We start from the raw sequence: 6,973 nt of genomic DNA on the forward strand, positions 1-6,973 counted from the left end.
TCTGTGTAAACAATGTGCACGAAAGTATATTCTTCAAACTTCTTTGTCACCTCTTCATAATACTCAATCACATTAATTAGACATGATTTCCACCACACAAATCCATATTGACTATCCCTAATCATTCCTTGTCTTTCTAAATAAATGCAAATTCTATCCCTCAGAATCCCCTCCAAGGAACTCCTCGTCTCTGACGTTGGCTGAATGAGTCGATATTTCCCTGTGTTCTTTTGGCTCACTTCTCCCTTTTCTAGCCCCACTCCTCCATTACCCACAAAAAATACTTATAACTATGTTGGTGATATGGCCAATGATATAGTTCTCAGAGTGTGTCAGGGTCAGTGTTAGGAACAAGTCAGGCAGATTTCTTTAATCTACTAAAACAACATGTCTATGACCAAAACAAACTATGATGGAAAGAGGAATGACGAGAGGATATTGCAAATATGTACAGTGATATTTCCCTTTGAAAAATACTGAGAAACACACACACGCACACACACACACACAGACACACACACAGACACACACACACACACACACACACACACACACGCACACACACGCACACACACACACGCACACACATACGTATTGTCGATAACAAACTGAAAAGCAAAATATCTGCAAAGTTAACTTGAAATAACATTGTCCAAATATGATTCGAACTTATGACCTAAGGAAAAATGAGAGTTTGACCCAAATGCTATCCTATTTGTAGAGTCATCAAGTCTTACAGCATGGAGAGAGGCAGAGAGGCCCTTTGGCCCAAACTCGTCCATGCTGACCCAAATATCAAACCACACTAAACTCATTTCCTAGCACTTGGCCCATAGCATTCTCGACCTTTCCTGTCCATGTACTTGCCCAAATCCCATTTAAATATCGTTAATATAAATGCTTCAACCACTTCCGTTGGCAGCCCATTCCCTTTGTGTACCACTCTCTGTGAAAAACAGTTTCCAGCAGTTTCCCTTTTATTCTTTCCCTTCTGACCTTAAACTGATGCTCTCCCCTCCTCGATTCCCCAACTCTAGGAAAAAAAGGCTGGGTCCATTCCCCCTATCCATGTAAACTACTAGAAGACCACTCTCCTGTGCTCTCAAGAAAAAAGTCCTCGCTTGTCCAACCTCTCCCTATAATTCATACTGTTGAGACCTGGCAATAGTTTTGTAAATTTCGTCTGCACACATTCCAAATTAAAAACATCGTTCAGATCGCAATGTGACTAAAACTGAACACAGCACTACAAGTGCAGCCTCACCAACATCCTGTATAACTGCAACGTAACTTCCCAACTGCTCTCCTCCATGTCCTGACCGATGCTTGCTAGTGTGGCAAAAGCCTTCTTCATTGCCATGTCTAACTATGACCCCACTTTCAGAGAACGGTGGACCTAAACTCCATGGTCCCTCTGCTCAACTACACTCGTTAAGGTCCTCCCAATCATCATCAAACTCCTACCTTGATCTAACGTTGCCTAAATATTCCTCGGCTCACTTCTCCAGTTTGATCAAAGTCCTGCTGCAATCTCTGATATACTTCCTCACTGGCCACGATAACACCTATTTTAGTGCCATCTTCAAGTTTCCTAACCATGCCTTGTACCTTGTACATTCGCAAGAATATCATTGATACAGATAACAACAGCAACGGGCCCAGCAGCGACCCCTGAGGCACTTCATGTGTCACAGACCTCCAGTCCGAGAGCATTCTTCCACTATTACCCTCTGCTTACTACCATCAAGCCAATTGTGTGTCCAATTTGCCAGCTCCCTCTGGATTCCATGCGATTCTAACCTTCCAGACCAACCTATCAATGGCAACCTTGTCAAAGGCCTTACTGAAAACCACACAGTCTACCGCCCCTCCCTCATCAACATTCCTGGTCACTTCAGCAATGAACTCAAACAAATTTAAGAGGCATGATCTCCCACTCACAAAGCCATGCAATCTTTCCAGTCTAAAAACAACTATTAATAATAATTATTAAAATTAATAATATCAAACTAATAAATAATAATAAGATGACACTTTCAGTGGAGAATAAATTATCCATGGTATGTGATATTGGAACGTACATCATGGGTGAAGGGCAGAATAGATTTCGTACCTGTGTCATTGAACTGTGTTGAAAAAAAGCAAGGGTGGCATGGTGGTTCAGTGGCTAGTACTGCTGCCTCATAATGCCATGGATCCGGGTTTGGTTCCAGCTTCGGGTGACTCTCTGAGTGGAGTTTGCACATTCTCCCTGTGTTTGTGTGTGTTTCCTCTGGGTGCTCCATTTTCATTCCACAATCCAAAGATGGAAAGGTCAGGTGAATTGGCCATGCTAAGTTACCCATAGTGTTATGTGCATTCGTCAGGGGTAAATATAGGGTAGGGGAATGGGACTGGGTGGGTTACTGTTTGGAGGGTCGGTGTGGTCTTGTTGTGACAGACGGCCTGTTTCCATACTGTAGGGAATCTGTCAAAAAAACTATTTCTAAACAAATTTATCTTTCCAAATGCATCTCAGCCCCCATAGTCTTCTCAAGTAACCTACGTACTACAAATGTTAGACTTCCTGGTCTATCGATCCCAGATTTTTCTATGCTTCCCTTCTTGAATAATGGCACAACATTTGCTAATCTCCAATATTCTGGAACCTAAACTGTAGCTAACGATGATGCAAAAATATCAACCAGGGTCCCCGTAGGTTGTTCTGTAGCCACTTGCAGTGTTCTTGGATGCATCTGTTTAGGACCAGGAGGTTTTTCCACCTTCATACATTTTAATGCATCCAACACGTCCTCTCCCATGATATTGACTCACCCCAAGATAACACTACGACCTTTGTTAACCTCCCAAGTCTTCATGTATTTCTCCACGGTAAAGACAGAGGAGAAATATTCATTGAGAATCGCACAAATCTACGGTTCTAGACATGCATGTCCATTTTGGACTTTGAGGGGTCATATTCTCATTTAGTTATTCTTTTTACTTTAACATACTTAATGAACCTCTTTGATTCACCCTAATATTCTCAGCCAAAGCGATCTTGTGCCCCCTTTTCGCCCTCCTGATTTCCTTCTTCAGTAAACTACTGTATCTCCTGGACACCTCCTGGTACTCCCTCGATCCCAGCTGCCTGGACCTGAGCCACGCCTCCTTTTTGCTGGTCAAAGCCTCAATATCTCCTGACATCCGAGGGTCCCTCTTCCTACCACATTGTCTTTTACCCTCACAGTAACATATAGACCTTGAACTGTAGACATATCACTTTTAAAGGCCTCCCACTTGCAGGAGGTCCCTTCGCCTGCAAACAAACTCCTCCAACCAACCCCTACGAGCTCCTGTCTAATTCCATCAAAATTCGCCTTGCCCCAAGTTTGAACTTGAACATGTGGAGCAGTTTTGTCCTTCTCCATAACTGTTTAAAAATTAATAGAACTGTGGTCACTGGTCACAGAGTGCTCCCCCACTGTCACCTCAGTCACCTGCCCTGCCCTAGATCTTTGAATAGGTCAAGTTTCGTCCCTTCCCGAGTTGCACTCTCTACATACTGCTTGAGGAAACTATTCTGAACACACTTAATAAATACACCCCATCTCAGTCCTTAATTCTCTGTCATTCCCAGTCTATGTTAGGAAAATTAAAATCTCCTACTAATGCAATCCTATTGGCCTTGCAAGTCTCCCCAGTCTGCCTACATATTTTTGTTCCCCTAATTCCTCGTTTACTATTTGGGGGCCTATAGTACAATCCAAATCCTATCACCATTCCCTTCTTATTTATTAGCTCCCCAGACAATTCCTCACATGATGATCCATCAGATATTTTATGTCTGTTTACTGCTGTGATACTCGCCTTAATCAAAAATGAAACTCCCCGTCCCCTCTTTCCACCATCTCTCCCGCATAAAGCAGCTGTACCGTCCTGCATTAAGCTGCCGGTGTTTCTCTCCCTTAGCCATGTTTCTGTAATGGTTATAATATCCCAGTCCCACGCACCAATCCATGCCCTGAGTTCATCGGCCTTACCTGTCAGCCATCTTGCATTGAAACAGTTGCAATTTAATCCAACAGGCATTCCTTGCTCCCTGTCGTTGTCTAGCCTGACCTGTCTCTTCATTTTACTGTTTCTGATTACTGTATCTCCTTCCAGCCTCGCACCTGCCTCCCTGCTGTTGAGGATCCCACCACTCCCCAACACCAGCCAATCTAGTTGAAACCCTCCCTTGCAGCAGTTGCAAACCTGCCTGCCAGGATATTGGTCCCCTTCCAGCTCAGGTACAACCCGTCCTTCCTGAACACGCCACGTTGCACAATAAAAGATCCCAGTAATCCAAAGATCTCTGCCCCTGCACCAATTCTTTAGCCACCCTTTCATCTGCCATATCCTCCTATTCTTACCCTCACTAGCACGGAGAACTGGAAGTAAACTGGATATTACCACTGTCTTTTATCCTTTTCCCTAGCTCTCTACAATCACTCTGCAGGATGTCATCACTATATCTACCTGCGTCACTCTGTCCTTTGTACCAATGTGCACAATGACTTCTGGCTGCTTCCCGCGCACACCCCCCCCCCCCCAACCCCCAATGAGAACGTTCTGCAGCCGCTCTCAGACATCCTGGACCCTGGGCATGTGGGAGGCTACACGCCATTCCGGATTCGCATTTGCAGCCACAGAATCTCCTGTCTGTTCCCCTCACTATCGAGTCGGATAATTACTTCTGCAGTTATTCTGCTTGCACAGCCTTCTGACAATGGGATTTCTTCATGAAACAGTTGAATTTGGCTGAATTGTTTTGCTTCAGGCAATGGGGAGATTCCAATAAATCCTCATCCGGAATCCTCCATTAGTGGGAAAGACGACTGGGCTTTTGTTCACTCCCACACATTGCTGTGATGAGCGATAGGGAAACAGAAAGGGAGCAATAGAATGTTTCTCTACAGATAGGCTACATTTTCCATCCGTAAGTTAAATCAGTAACGTTATCAGTCCCATACTGGACTCTGTGGGCTCTTCTTGAACATTGTCCGAACTATATGAATCCATCACATTCTCGACTCCAGGTCAGTGTGTTATTGCAGAATCAATTCATTAACAATAAATGGTCATAATTGTTTTGAAGATGTGTTAATATGTGCTTGCATAATCTAAAAATAAGCGTTTCATGTCTTCACAATACATGAATATTCTTAAACATGTACAGTAATTGCTGGAAAAGCTCAGCCTGTCTGTCAGCATGTAGGAACAGAATTCAGAGTTCAATTTTTCGGTCCAATGACCTTTCCTTTGGACCTGTCTTATTCTTAAAGTATTTCTACAGTTTTATTCTCCCACACAAGAAGAAATATCCATCCGGTATTCACCAACTACACTCTTCTCAAGATCTTATATGGTCAAAAAAAATCCCTCATTCTAAGGCCGAACTGTTAATTCTTCATAATGTAATGCCTTCATCCCAAGAATGAGTTAAGAGAAACATCTTTAAAACGTTTTGAAAGCAATTTTGTTTTTTTTTCAGTTTATGCAATTATAACTACACATCATACAAAGATGTAATCTCAGCAATGCCCTGTACTGATGCAGAAAACATCGCTAAGATCATACCCAACACCCCTTGCACGAAACAGGATCATGACATTTACCTTCCAAATCATCTGCTACATCTTCAGGTTAATTTGATATGATTCATGTACTAAGACACACAAATCCCTCTGTAACACTGAGTTCTGCATTCTCCTTGCATTTAAATAAATTTCTGCTGTTTCGTCATTTCCACAAAACAGAAAATTTCCATCACATATATATTGTACTGTTTTTTTTTCTACTGAAGCTTTGCTCACAGCCATCCTCTGTCTGTATGCCATTGCTTGTTGCTATGCCCTTCCCCAGTCTGTGTCCTATTGCAGACGTGCTGCACTCCCACTGTCTGTATCCCATTGCAGAAGCACTGCCCTCCTCCATCTGTATCCCCTTGCTGATGCTCTGTCTCCCCGTCTGGATCCATTAGCAGACCCTCTGCCCTCACCCATCAGTATCGCATTGTCGATGCTCTGACCTCCCCTGTCTCTATCCCATTGCAGACACTCTGCCTCCTCCTGTCCGTATTCCATTGCAGACGCTCTGCCCTCCCCCTGCCTGTATCCCATTGCAGACGATCTCATCTTCCCCGTCTGTATCCCATTACAGACGCACTGCCTTCAGCTGTCTGTATCCCATTACAGACGCTGTGCCCTTCCCCTGTCTGTATCCCATTGTAGATGCACTGCCCTCGCTCTGCCCTCCCCGTCTGTATCCCACAGCAGACGCTCTGCCCTCACCCATCAGTATCCCATTGCAGATACTCTGCCGTCCCCCGTCTATATCCCATTGCAGACGCTCTTCCCTCCCCCTGTCTGTATCCCATTGCAGAGGTGCATCCCTCCCCCAGTCTGTATCCCATTGCAGACACACTGCCCTTCCCCTGTCTGTACCCCATTGTAGACGCACTGCCCTCGCTCTGCCCTCCGCTGTCTGTATCCCATTGCAGGCGCTTTTCCCTCCCCCTGTCTGTATCCCATTGCAGACGCTCTGATCTCCCTTGTCTGTATTCCATTGCAGACGCTCTGCCCTCCCCCGTCTGTATCCCACTACAGACAGTCTTCCCTCCAGTCTGTATCCCATTGCAGGCGCTTTTCCCTCCCCCCGTCTGTATCCAATTGCAGGTGATCTGTCCTTCCCCTGTCTATAATCCATTGCAGACGCCCTGCCCTCCCCCTGTCTGTATACCATTGCAGACGCTTTGCCCTCCCCCCGTCTGTATCCAATTGCAGGTGATCTGTCCTTCCCCTGTCTATAATCCATTGCAGACGTCCTGCCCTCCCCCTGTCTGTATCCAATTGCAGGTGATCTGTCCTTCCCCTGTCTATAATCCATTGCAGACGCCCTGCCCTCCCCTTGTCTGTATCCCATTGCAGACGCTCTGCCGTCCCCTTTCTGT

The sequence above is a fragment of the Chiloscyllium plagiosum genome, unplaced genomic scaffold, assembly GCF_037043375.1.
Source record: "Chiloscyllium plagiosum isolate Xiang-an unplaced genomic scaffold, Cpla_swu_hap1 HiC_scaffold_178, whole genome shotgun sequence".
In the NCBI taxonomy this organism is placed as follows: domain Eukaryota; kingdom Metazoa; phylum Chordata; class Chondrichthyes; order Orectolobiformes; family Hemiscylliidae; genus Chiloscyllium; species Chiloscyllium plagiosum.